The 14,254-nt window shown below is 38.3% G+C and overlaps 1 long non-coding RNA gene across 1 annotated transcript; it reads right to left on the reverse strand.

Moving 5' to 3' along the window:
* Nucleotides 1-2,838: 2,838 nt before the first annotated feature.
* LOC148129333 (uncharacterized) lies at nucleotides 2,839-13,293 on the reverse strand. Its single transcript, XR_015745827.1, has 3 exons — nucleotides 13,149-13,293; nucleotides 6,707-7,398; nucleotides 2,839-5,388 (listed from the first exon to the last, which is right to left on the reverse strand). It is a non-coding gene; the product is annotated as an uncharacterized LOC148129333 (long non-coding RNA).
* Between the last annotated feature and the right edge of the window lie 961 nt (nucleotides 13,294-14,254).

A 14,254-nucleotide genomic window follows, 5' to 3' on the forward strand; every position in this document is an offset into this window, starting at 1 on the left:
TAGGACAACTATTTGCTTTTCCAAACCTAAGTGTACAATCATTCCATTTGCTTTTCCAGAGTGAATATTAAGGCATGGGTTCTCCCCCCTGATGGTTTTGGGATGAATTGCAGCCTTCACTTTCACTCGTTCCTGATGTGAGCCATAAGGCTATCTACCATCTTCCGTAATTCAAGGAACCATCAAATTACACGGCGTCCATCCGTCTCCGTAGCCTCGTCGACATTGCCATGGTGTCCAGATCCTGAGTAGCGAACCAGATTCAGAGCTAGTGAGAGAGGAAAGAAAATGGTGATTGGTGGGTGCAGCTTCTACGTAGGGAGGGGGAAAATGTTTACACCCACTATGTGAGCTCCAAATGGCTGATAAAAATGGTTTAAGAAAGTGGGGGGGGGGGTCCAATCTTAGCAACTTAAGACTTAAAGACTTCAATTCTCAGAATTCCTCAGCCAGCATGGCTGGTTCAGGAATTCTGGGAGTTGAAGTCCACAAGTCTTAAAATTTGCCACGATTGGATACTCTTGGTTTAAGAGAATAAAAAAATATATTGCAGTTAATATGTGGCTGTATGTCCTTTCTCTGCAAGGAAAGCAGCTCCTCCCAGCTGCTTTTTACCAATTTCTGTCAAGTGACAATCATTTGAGTTAAAACTCTTGACACATCAGTGGAGCTATTTATCGAGCCATACACTGGCTTCTCACCTGCATTTTTTCATTTTTGGGAGGTCGCCTTTCGCTTCTGCTCTGTGCGTTGCAGCTTCAAAACGATCTTGCGCTCATGGCCACCAGGATTTGGGCGATTTGTATGGTCCTCAGCCTCTTTCTTGGATCGGCCTTTGCGTGAAGAGCCACCTAGGGATACCCCAGAACAATGGTTAATTACTTAGGGCCATTGAAACTTGCTCTTGTGTAAATCAAGGAGTAATCAAGAGTTTATTAAATGTTGAACATCAACTTCAGCCTCTCTTGCCATCTATTAAGCAAAGTAGGAGTAGCAAGAAGAGCCACAGGATGTCAAAAAAAAGTTGAGAAGGCAGCCATCACCACATAATCAAAACTTTACATGCATTGCATGCCACCTTTATTCCCTTTGCAATCAGTAACCACTTGAATGCCTTCTCTTTACTGTCTTAGCAAAGAGTAAGAAATGTGAAATTTTGTTTTATAATCTTCAGACCCCGTGAAAAGTATTCTAGCTCAGTAGAAAAACAGAGATACCAAAATCAAATTTTAAGATAATTATTTCTAGGCTATGTGGTTGCCAATCTCTACAAACCAATGGTAATTTGAGGAAAATGTTTTAGAAATGAAAATAATAGTTTGAGCTTTCCACTGAAATGAGTTGTCAGGGCTTGTTTTAGGCATTTGTAGTAGGCATGTGTCTGTAGTAGGCATGTGCCTAGATGAAAAATTTGGCTGGAACTTTCTGATGTGCACTAGAGTTGATATTTCTTTGGCTTCTTTTACAATGCAAAAGCAAATTTGGGAAGCTATAACTTTTTTAAAAAAATTGATGGAATGAAAAAACAGGCTATTATTTTTTGGTTAGGAATTCGTCAACTTGAAAGATGGTGGTTACTGGTTTTTTTTCCAGGCACTGGAGCTAAAACATAAAATTATGTATTTTTAGCAAAGGCGGGTTTGCCAATCATTGTGGGAATCATGTGGCAGGCACACACAGTATACGCAGTACCAGCAGAGTCCCTGATCCTAAGTGTCTGTGGATATAAGACCAATGTGGGATTTTTAACAGCTTGTAGGTGAATAAGAGAAAAACCTAATGAATCATTTGGCTAATTAACCCACAATGCCTAGATTTACATAAAATACTAACCAAATCCAAGAATCTGGAGACAATATCTTTGTTCACAAATTTTGTGAAGCCATGATTTATTTAGCAAACTATACAATTGTCAGATCATGAAAGCTAAGGTACGTTGGCTCACAAGATTTCAGAAATAATTCAATATGGATTATTATGCAAGTACTTTCAACCAACTCCTTGGTGTATAGTAGAGCCAGAAGTATTTTTCACCTAGATTAGTATGTATTAAAGCACTTTTGTAGAGATTCCCATTTCTGTGTTATGGGCGTGGTGGTGTTCCTTACAATACATGTGTGAAAGTGAAATCTGACATCTAATCGGAAAGACAAATTCCGGATTAATAATTTCAGAACAGAACTAGACCCTTCACATTCTGAACAGAACAGAATAACAGAGTTGGAAGGGACCTTTTCCATTGTTAATTTGATTAATTTCACGCTAATACTGTTTGCAAAACAGGCAACCTCGAGTGTGTTTACAATCTAAACACAGGCATGTCTGTAGGGGGCGTGCATAAGAGCACCAACGTGCCTATCGTCCCTGTCCTATTGTTTCTTCTTTATTCGTATCCATTTCAGGCATTCATAGCCATGCTTATACTTATACCTATATACTTGCTTGACAAATAAATAAAATAAATGCAACTCAAGTCACGATGTAATGTACATCTGACGTCACCTATCTCTCCTCCTCCTTGCCACGCCCCACGGGTGTCCTATCCAACATTAAGTGACGTCACATCCCACCTCCTAACGCCCAAAGTGGATTTTTTTTCCCTGTGGCCTTTTTTTTGTTTGTTGATCGGTCCCTTAAAACTTCCGCTTTTTAAAAAATTCTAATTTGCTTTAATTCCCTCTCCCCCCACCTCAATCTCTGGATCCCACAACTGGCAGGTGTGCCAGCGTACCTACCGCTGTATCTGTCGGTCAAGCTGTAGAAATCGTATTGATCAAAGTATTCCACCTCGAAAGCGGTCGGGCGCAGCTTCTCGGCTTGGACGAAGGAAGTGGACATGATGAGGCGTCTCTTGCTCCCAGATGGCAGAGAAGACAAACAGGGCGATGAGGCGTTTTGCAGCGACAACCGATCCTCCAAACTTGTTTGTTTGGGGGAAACTGGATTTCTATGTATATATAATATCTCTGATTTTCCGAGAACGCCCACAATTGCATCAGCCTTTCCCACCCCTTAAAGCTGCAGGCTAGAAAACAGCCCAGCTTATGCAATGGCTGATAAACAAATGCCAAGCCAATACTATATTGGAGTCAGACAATTGTCCACAGCAAAGGATGAAGCAAATAGCTTATTCTTAGCATATGTCTTCAAGGTTGCATTAAAACCTTGCTTGAGAACAACAACAAAAGGCAAAAGATTTCTCTGTAAGGCTCATACAAATAGTGCTGATACTATCTCAAGAGTTTCTGCTTTTGAATTGCTGTGAGCTATGTGGATTTGTCTTGCAAATAAATGAAAACAATCCTCCATGTGCTGTGTGCTTGGGCATGTATGTCTACCTCCTTCAGGTGTTACTGCCTTTGGTGAAAATAGACATCACTCATCACGTTTTCAATATGTATTCACCATTCCTTAGTGTGGGCTACTCACTCGCTAAGGGGAAGGGGCTAGGGATATATGAGGTGGTCTTCCAGAAGGGTAGCTTTATTAGAAACAAATATCAATTTAAAATTTGTGTCACCTTGAGCAAAATTATTCTATTTCCTATACTTTTGAAAACAAAACATGTGAAAGATAGGTTGTGAATTGTAAAAGTTTTTTGCTTAAATGTTATTTGAACTTTTTAAGTTGCCCTGTATGGAATGAAAAGCATTCATTGAATTATCCTTCTGGGCTCAGAGTTTGGGTTTTGAGCCTACCATAGTCTTCATTTCTGTATTGCTGATAAATGATGTTAGTAAATATAAACCATGTATGCATTTTTCATTTTATGCAGAAGGATGTTAATAGCAAAATATTTTATATGTTTACAGACTATGAATGCAACCACCATGTGGCTCTGGAGCACTCTATGATCATGAACTACAACTCTCATCTTCCTATCATGAGTTGGGAATGGGAATGGTGGTACTTTCAATCCAAGTCATCAAATTCCTTGGCATCCTTCAGTTGTCTTCCTTTTATTGTGATAGTCCTGTCACTAGGAATGTCTGTCCCCCTAGACAGGGATCCCTTGTTTGCTGCTTTTTTTTTCTTTTTACATTTTCTATTGGCTGTTAAGATATTTGCCTTGGTCTGGACTATGTCCAAGACAAACAGATGGAATCACAAGGACAAGCTTAGTCAATGTTATTGCTGAGCTCCAAGGTGACTTACTCTGAGTTTTCCTCTCTCTTTTCTTTTCTCACCCCCCTCCATCAGGAACTGTTCAGCAATTTTAAAAAGTTTGTTACTGCTTTCTCTAGTCTAGGTATTAATTTGGGCATATCAAATCTGGGTCATTTTGGGTAGTCCCATGAAAAGATAATTTGTGAGAAATCAGCTTCTGAATTCAATAGAAATCTAGACTCCAGGGGCACATATATTTTGTTCCCAGTGCAAAATAGTCATGATGCATCGATTCCTTTTATTATATAACTGAACAAATAAGCAGTTTGATCAGGACATAGGGAAAGAAGAAAGGGGGACATTCTGAGCAGACTTTATGCAAGAGAATGAAAGATAACTTCTGACACTCAAACATTCTCCAGTTTGTCTAAAATCTCACCTTGAAGTTGCTGTTGCTCACATAATAGGGAAAAAATTGAAAGGTGTTGGATGGCATACCCCTTCCCCATTTTCCAGCTGAGAGGGAGTCAACTTACAATAGATATATTTAACTGCAGAAGAAGAACTATCCCATATGGCTAACTTCATATAGATTGGATCCAAGCAACATATGGCCACCTTCAGTTAGAGATCAGATATGAAGGAAAGAAAAGAACAGAAAAGAAAAGATGAGAGGGGAGAAGACAGTTTGAGAAAGTTTAGTCACGGAAAAGAAAGAAAGCATTAAAATAACATAAAGATTATTTCTTTCCAGTTCATATAATTCTATCAAAAGAAGGAGAGGATCTGCCCTTCTGCAAACTTCTCAGTTGGGCATCTGGGCAAGTCAAAAAATTGAAACTCCACCCGTTTATACATGTGTCACATATGTATGCAAAAAGTGATTGGGCTTCAATTGCAGTTGCGGCCACCATTTTGAATTTTTTGACACCCTGTGGATGCCCACTATGTAGCCAGGTATGCAACTTTGTATGGAATATGGCACTATACATTCACTGTGGGCTTATCCAAAAGTTTTCAGTAGTACAATTTTAAGAGGTTATTACTATTGGTAAACAACTGGTTGTCTGAAATAGGTGTTGATCATGCAGAGATCTGTTGCTAGATGCTGATCTAATTATTACTCACCCCCCATTTAAATCTATACCATATTTGTGTATGCAGATTATAGTGTTGCATCTCCGTGTAGATAAGTTCATCTAGTGTTTTTCAAACTCATCAACTTTAAGAAGTGTGGACTTCAGCTCCCAGAATTCCTCAGCCAGCACCCTGAATCCCACTCTGATTGTGGAAGAGATACCATATAATAATGGAGCCCAGACATAATCAAGACAGTACACAAGATAAGAATTTTAGATTAGCAGTAGTAATCTAAAACACTGACCCAATCAACTAAACAATCGTTTGGATATTTGGCAAGGCATCACAATAGTTTATAATTTTTCTGTTCTTCTCAGAACCTGTGAAAGTACATTAGAGAGACTTTTATAGAAGCTTTTCATGGTATAATATATATACTAACAAAGCAGAATATGAGTGAACCTTCAGATAGTTTAGGCAATAACAAGCCTCCAAAAAAGCAAATCTTTGAAGGTGCTACTTGCTAGTGAGCTTCAAAACTCAAATCTTACAGTGATGGTTGCATTCAAAACTGTTTCCCGCAAATATTCTATAGCAGGAGATTAAACTCCCCCCCGCTTCGCTAAACTGGATGGGGGTGGGGCCAGCTCATGAGGCATCTGACCCGTGGACCGTGAATTTGACACCCCTGTTCTACAGGAACATTTGGTGCAAGTCCAAAGTCCATGGAGCATAATACCTTATTTAAGCAAGATTTTCTACCATTAAAGCTTGAATAATTGAAATGCATTATGAATAACTATCCAAAATCACTGTTACTGCACATTGTATGCTGCTGAGGGGCTCCTGAATGAATGGTATGGAAAGGAAAGCTTGCTGTTAAGCAATTGGTTCTGCAGAAGTCAAATGAAAGCTGTCCTAGAACATAGAACATTGAATAATAGAGTTGGAAGGGATCTTGGAGGTCTGAAAGCAAGCCATGTTTTCTCTGGGTTAGCTTTGCCTAGTGAGAGCATTCATCCAAAGGAATAGTTTGCCTTCAGAAGTTGTGGGTGCTCCATCACTAGAGGCTTTCAAAAAGAGACTGGATAACAATTTGTGTGAAATGGTAGGGTCTCCTGCTTGATCAGGGGGTTGGACTAGAAGACCTCCAAGATCCCTTCCAACATTATTATTCTGTGTTCTATGTTCAAGCTATTCCATTGGTTGATTACTCTCACCAGATGTCTCCTTTCTGGAGACTTGGCAAAGCAAGCCCAGAGAAAACATTACTTCATTTTGTATCACCTAACAACGTTTACACTACAGAGAGATCAAAGCTGCATTTTATAACCAGCTCCTGTAGGGTATTAATATTGGAAGCAGTAATGTTTTGTTTTTTATTGGGCAGCTGAAATTTTTATCAGAAATCATTAATCACCTTTTTTCATTGTTCCTTCTTTCTTTCCCCTGTTCTGGCTCATGAGTTCTGCTTTTGTTTCACAAGAAAGTCATACTGGTATATTAATAGTATACTTACGGTTAGCACTACATTTTCTCTTCTCTAAAGAAAGTGAAATTGCATTTTTAAAGTTTCATTTCCCCATTCTTCTTTCTTGAAGCAATTGTTTTGCTTGAGATCGGTTGAAAAAGGAGTCTAGAGAAAACCCCATACACCAGGTTTTTCATGCAGTACGTGCAATAAATGCATATTTTTGTGCATGGTTTTCACAAGCATGTATGCCCAGTCTAAGAAGGGTGCAATTGATAATCAATGTGCTGTGAAGTTGGCACCAACTGCTAATGACAACATAGATAAGATGTTTTCCAGCACAATCAAGTATAACCAGGTCCTTCAGGTCTTTGAAAGGTATTCTATCATCTTTGTAATCCATTCCATCTTGTTACTGATTATCTTCTTCTTCTTTCCTTCAACCTTTCCCAGCATTAGAGCATTCTCCAGAGAGCTGGGTCTTTGCATAATGTGTCTGAAACAGGATAATTTATGTCTTGAGTGGGAATTCTGGATTGATCTTTTTTTCTGGGATGCATTTGTTTATTTTTTTCTGGCTGTCCTTGGCATTCTCAGAAGTCTTCTCCAAAACCAAAGTTCAAATGCATAAATTCTCTTCCAAGTCAAATTTTTGCTTCCATAGGTGGTCTCAGGGAAAACCGTTGCACAATTCTGATCTTGAGAACCGTGTAATATAATGTAAATGAAACGTTTTCATTCTTGTGAATGCAAACATAAAACATTTATTAACTATACATTTTATTTTAATGAAACAAAGTACAGGCTTAAGTTGCCTCTAATAAAGCCATAATTAGTGCTAATCATCTTATGTAATTATCTTAACGAGGCCATCACAGGTTAAGATCAACATGAAGACTAATTTATTTATTATGTTATAAAATTCATGAAATGCTTCACGAGATGATATTTTAGGCTTTCATTTCACTCCATTTTACTACAAGTCTAAGGTCCGTTAATCAGAATTGAGTACAAAAGACATGCACATTGATCCAATGTTCAGCCAATTTTGTTGTCAAAGCCACAAGTGGATGAGTTCACATATTATATTAAGTTATAATGCAGTTTGTTTGGTTTTAGTTGAGCCAATCATTCTGTTTTATAAATCATTTATAAATCACAAGGACTGGGTTTACATATCACCTTGTAATAAGCAAACAAACAATCCATACTTTGTGTTAATATGAATCTCAAGTTAGATAAGCATGTTGTGAACCTAGGAGCTAATTTTCTGAATCTGAGGTGAATTGAATTCATGCAAATTTTGTTACACAATTGGAAATCAGAAATAACTAATATTCTACTGTATATCACATAAATGTACATACTACAGTTCTGTCTATCTGTTTTACTTCATGAAAATGTTGTTAAAATAATTTTAAGGGAAACAAATATCATTCTATTTCTAGAAAGTTTATGTGAAATCTATGATAATTATCACAGTTAAGGTATCGCCACACTGAACTTTTGGAAGCATGGTTTTATGATGCTTAAGAAGCCAAAATAATTCATCCAAGCAAAAAATCTCAGGAAGATATATATAGTAGGAATGAAGCTTAGATAACATTTAAATTCACTTTAGCTTCTGATGGATGCAGTTATGGCCCCAATAGACAGAAGAAAGGTATAACTGACTAACTGTAGGGCATTGCCCAGAGTTATGTTGTTGTAAGATGGTGGCAAACAAATTTAAATAATATATTAAATATTGTAAGCATATAGCAAAGTTGTGAGGTAGTCTTAGCTAAATATTTTTTAAAAGGCTCTCTGAATTGTATAGCTTCCATCCTCCAGAAAAAATAAACTTAGCAAAATAAACCCAAGTTTATAGCTGCAAAAGTATGTTGAAAAAGGAAATACAGTGAAAGCTGTAGAATTGTTTTTCAAATACCCCACTCCACTTTTCCTTCCTCTTAATAGAGACACCAATATCTCCGGCGATGAAATACTTGACATTTCCCGCATTGACCGAGAGCTCAAAAATAGAGACGGCTCTGTGGCCCCACGCTTGTGCAGGATCATTTGCAAAAATGAATCAAGCAAACGTAAACTCATTTACACTATAAACTCACTCGCCAAAACCAACACCAACCACAAAAACCTCCGTTGCCGCCCTGACTTAACCATACAGCAACGTGCCCGCTCCCGTGCACTCCGCATCGAACTCAAAACCCGTCTAGACAATGGAGAGAAGGACCTGTACATTGACTACCATGCTGACTGCATCAAAAGTAAGACACGCAACCCAATACCCAACTTTTACCCTCAACCACTACCCTACCTCAACCACCTACCACCACCCACCATCACCCAAAACTACCCACCACCCACCATCACCCAAGACTAGGCACGCACGCCCCCAACTACCTCAATCCCAACTGCTGCTGGACTTAAATGCAAACTACTCAATGCAAGAAGCCTCGTGAATAAAATACCTGAATTTCTCATCCTCTTAAATATGGCTAACTTCGACATTATATTTGTCTGTGAAACATGGCTCAATGCATCTCTCCCGACTCCATTACCACAGTAAGAGACTATCATGTTTACCGATCAGATCGTGAAAATCGTCGAGGAGGTGGTGTTGCTATATTCTATAAAAAATCCTTACATCTAAAAAATATCCAAGTTACCCAGGAGCTTGCCCTTCCTGAAACCATCATCTGTGAACTATCCTTAAATATCACAATTCGATTCTTACTATGTTACAGAGCACCTGATTATGACATCGAACATGTAAACAAGCTAAATACACTACTAACATGGGCTACATCCTGCCCATACCCTTTTATCTTTCTTGGAGATTTCAATCTACCTCATATTGACTGGACACTAAATAATTGTACAACTGAAATCATACACACAACCTTCTTCAATGCTATTACAAATCTAGGTCTTGAACAACTAGTAACCAACAACACTAGACTGAACAACTGCCTCGATCTCATCTTCTGCAATAGTTTGAATTTAATTTACCGAATACAAACCAAAGAACCCTTTTCCAGTAGTGATCACAATATGATTGACTTTTGCCTCAACATACGTCCACACAAAAATCACCACAACGATGTCATCCCTAGTTGTAACTTCAAAAAGGCAACTATGATCTTATAGATAACGATCTCTCATCCCTCGATTGGCAATCTCTATTCACTGGATGCAATACTGTTGAAGACCATTACAACATATTTTTACTTGAAGTCAAAAGAGTCATCAAACTATATGTTCCAACAACAACTCCAAAAACAAAACAAAAAAGCAGATTACCCATATCAATAAGGAAACTTCAATCCAAAAAGAGATCACTCTGGCGGAAAAACAAATCTGGTCACGTTGCTAATTTCAAAAACCGATACAAAAATTTATGCCACCAGATAAAGACCGAATGCACCAATTACCACATTAAACAAGAGGAAAACCTTCTAAGCACCAATTCCACCGTGCTTTTTACAATTTTGTAAACAACAAACTAAAAGACTCAAGGTCCATCCCTCCCTTGATAGGACCTGATGGTAAAGACTACAGCGACGACACCATTAAAGCCAACATCTTTAACACATTCTTCGGCTCAGTGTTTGTAAACAGTAATGGATCATGCCCAATGTTTCCTAGCCGTACCACAGACAACAATAATGATCTAATACATATCGATTTTACAGTAGACAACGTTGAAAAAGCACTACGCAACCTAAAACCATCTCTATCTATTGGACCGGATGGAATATGTGCCTACTTCTTAAGAAAACTATCCGCTGCCATAGCCAAACCTCTAAGCATAATCTTTGAAAAATCTTTCAGAACCAGCTCCTTGCCCAACCTATGGTTACAAGCCACAGTCATTCCCATCTTCAAAAAGGGAGACCCAAGCCAAGTTGAAAATTACAGACCAATCTCCTTATGCTGCGTCACCTGTAAAGTCATGGAATCAATTATTAACCAATCCATCATCCTCCATTTAGAGACAAACAACCTACTCTCCAATAAACAATTTGGTTTCAGAAAAAAACTATCCTGTAATCTGCAACTCTTACACTGCAAAAACATATGGACTACACAACTCGACCAGGGCAAAGCAATAGACGCAATCTACATAGACTTCTGCAAAGCCTTTGATTCAGTGGTACACGACAAACTACTCCTAAAAATAAAATCTTATGGTATCTCTGGACAACTGAATAATTGGATAGAAGCATTCCTGTCAAACAGACAACAAATGGTCAAAATTGGGAACGCCCTATCAAATCCAGTACCTGTCAATAGTGGTGTTCCCCAAGGCAGTGTTCTAGGACCAACTCTCTTCATAATCTACATAAACGACCTTTGTGATCATATCAAGAGCAATTGCGTTCTCTTCGCTGATGATGTAAAGCTGTTCAATACCACAGACAATACTACTACCCTTCAAAAAGATCTAGACTATGTATCTGAGTGGTCTAACATATGGCAACTCCAAATCTCAACAAATAAATGCTCTGTCTTACATATTGGTAAAAAAATCAGAAAATAAAATACAAGCTGAATAGTCAAGATCTTGTTGATGACCCAAGCTCTGTAAAGGACCTGGGAATACTCACCTCTAATGATCTAAGTGCTAGAGCTCACTGCAACTACATAGCCAAAAAGGCATTAAGAGTTGTTAACCTAATCCTACGTTGCTTTTTCTCTGGTAATATCTCACTACTAACCAGAGCATACAAAACATTTGCTAGACCAATACTCGAATACAGTTCATCAGTCTGGAATCCTTATCACGTATGTGATATTAACACAATCGAGAAAGTCCAGAAGTATTTCACAAGAAGAGTTCTCCACTCTTCTACCCGTTATAGAATACCTTACGCCACCAGACTCGAAATTCTAAAACTAGAAAACCTCGAATTACGCCGTCTTCGGTCCGACTTAAGCATGGTATATAAAATCATACATTGCAATGTCCTACCTGTCAATGAATACTTCAGCTTTAACCATAACAACACAAGAGCACACAACAGATACAAACTCAGAGTAAACCGCACCAAACTTGATTGCAGGAAATACGACTTCAGCAATAGAGTGGTCAATGTCTGGAATACTCTACCCGACTCTGTAGTCTCTTCCCCAAACCCCAAAAACTTTAACCTTAGACTGTCTACTATTGACCTCACCCCTTTCCTAAGAGGTCTGTAGGGGCGTGCATAAGCGCACCAACGTGCCTACCGTCCCTGTCCTATTGTTTCTCTTATTCTTTTATTTTTCTTATATGTACCCATTTCATATATTCACAACTATGTATACACTTGTACTTATTATCTTGTAAACAATTGACAAATCAAATAAATAAAAAATAAAAGATCCTAGATGTGGCTGATTTACAACTCCTATTGGGGGGTCTTGACTTACCACCACAATTGAGCCCAACGTTTATGTTTCTAAGTGAGAAGTTTGTTGAGTGAGTTTTGCCCCATTTTACAACTTTTCTTGCAACAGTTGTTAGGGATGCCTTTAAATTAGTCACACAGATTCTTAGGTGAATCTGACTTCCCCGTTGATGTTGCTTTTCAGAAGGTTGCAAAAAGGGATCCCATGACCCTGGGACATTGCAACTGTCATAGATATGAGCCACTTGTCAAGCATCCAAATGTAAATCACATGACATGGGGATGCTGCAGTGGTCATGTGAAAAACGGTCATAAGTCACTTTTTTCAGTGCCACTGTAACTTCGAACAGTCACTATATGAACAGTTGTAAGTCAAGGACTACCTGTATATAATTTGTAAGTTAACACAAAAGCACACTAACACTTAATGGAAGTGCCCATTATAAAAACAGACCTCATAGCATTGTTAATCATTTAGAGCAGTGTTTCTCCAATCTTTTCCCCTCATTCTAAGTCTCATTACTGGATATAGACATAGGACAGTAACTGGCATATTTTCTGATGTGAACAAGATATTCGCAGTATAAATACATTTTTCTTTTCTTCCCTTGCTACATGCTATGGGGCCCTTGAAATATCTAGGGCCTCCAGGGAACCATATGGCTCTCAGTTGAGAGCCATGATTTGCACAGAGTTCAACAAGAAAGAGGGTTTTGCTGCCACCTATTATTCAGGTAATCCTCAACTTACAATTGGGACCGGAATTTCTGTTGCTAAGTTGCAATTGTTAAGTAATTGGCACCTGATTTTATGATCTTTTTCTGCCATGGATAATAAGTGCATTACTGCAGTTGTTAAGTGAACCATGTGGTCATTAAGTGTATCCAGCTTTTTCCCATGGCTTGGAAGATTGCAAATGGTGATCACATGACACTGGGGTACTACCACCATTGTAAATGGATGCCAGTTGCCAAGTGCTTGAATTTTGATCACATGACCGCGGGGTACTTGACGGTTGTTAAGTGGGAGGCCCATTGTGCCATTGTAACTTCAAAGGGTCATTAAATGTAGTTGTAAACCAAGGGATTACCTACCTATAAAAGCAGTAGCAAACTACAATACTTCTGATGTGAACTCTGCCTTCCTGTGATTCTGATGACTAGCAGTTTTAGTTCAGTCAGTGCTGTAGCACAGAACATTATCTAGAGTCAATAATGCTGGGCTGGTACAGTTTGTTCCTGAACAAAATGAACTGAGTATGACTTAAGTCAACATGATGCAAACTATCCTGAATGTGGGGAGGGAAGCATCATAGTGGCCAATGAGAGAAATTAATGCAGCTAATAAAATTGTCACTGTAATTTGAGAAGGGTTTCTGCATCTGCTTGTCTATTTTTATTTTTAATGACAAAAACTTTTCCAACTGTTCAATTAAATCTTCAACAAAAACATGATATTTGAGCCAGTCTCTCTCTCAGCCTAATCCACTCACAGGATTGTTGTTGTGGGGCAAATAGGATGCCATGTTTGCCACCGAGTTATTTGTAAAAATAATGAAGGCGGGATACACATATAGTCTGCAACTTTATTTGGCATAAATTCTTGTGGATCACATTTCATTTTATCTAATGCATGGAATATAATCCTGAAAGGCATATGCCAACAATGTTGATTTGTTGATGTTTCAGCTGTTCCACATTATGGTTTGATAGGTTATATGTCTTAATCTTAGTATTTGTTTTTGTTTTGTAATTGCATTAATCCACTGCAATATGCTTGCTACAAAAAAGAAGCATGTTCTCCGCAGGAATCTGTCACTTTTTGCAATTAATTTGCAGCGTTTTTAGGAGATATTGTTTTGATTTTGAGAATGCCTGTTGACTGTAATTGTTTTCGTATCAATTCCGTGTTAGGTTTCATGCTTGCAATTCTGTAACGCTTACTTAGAAGTAAACCTAAATGAGTATGACTTATCTCCAAGTAAACTCCATACGGAAATATATATTCTCCCCCTTTTTACTTTCTCCTCCCGATTTGCACGCGAGGTAACAACTTTTTACAAAATGTTAGTATTGTATGAACCGCGAACGCATCTCAAAAACCTCAAGGTTTGAAAAGATAAGCCACCATGCGCTCTGCAACAAATCCGCGCTTGAAAGTAAACCAAAGAGCATGCGTGGATCAACAAAAACTACAATTC

This window comes from Notechis scutatus, chromosome Z (assembly GCF_049901735.1).
Source record: "Notechis scutatus isolate UNSWTSFEM ecotype Mainland chromosome Z, rNotScu1.2, whole genome shotgun sequence".
Lineage (NCBI taxonomy): Eukaryota > Metazoa > Chordata > Lepidosauria > Squamata > Elapidae > Notechis > Notechis scutatus.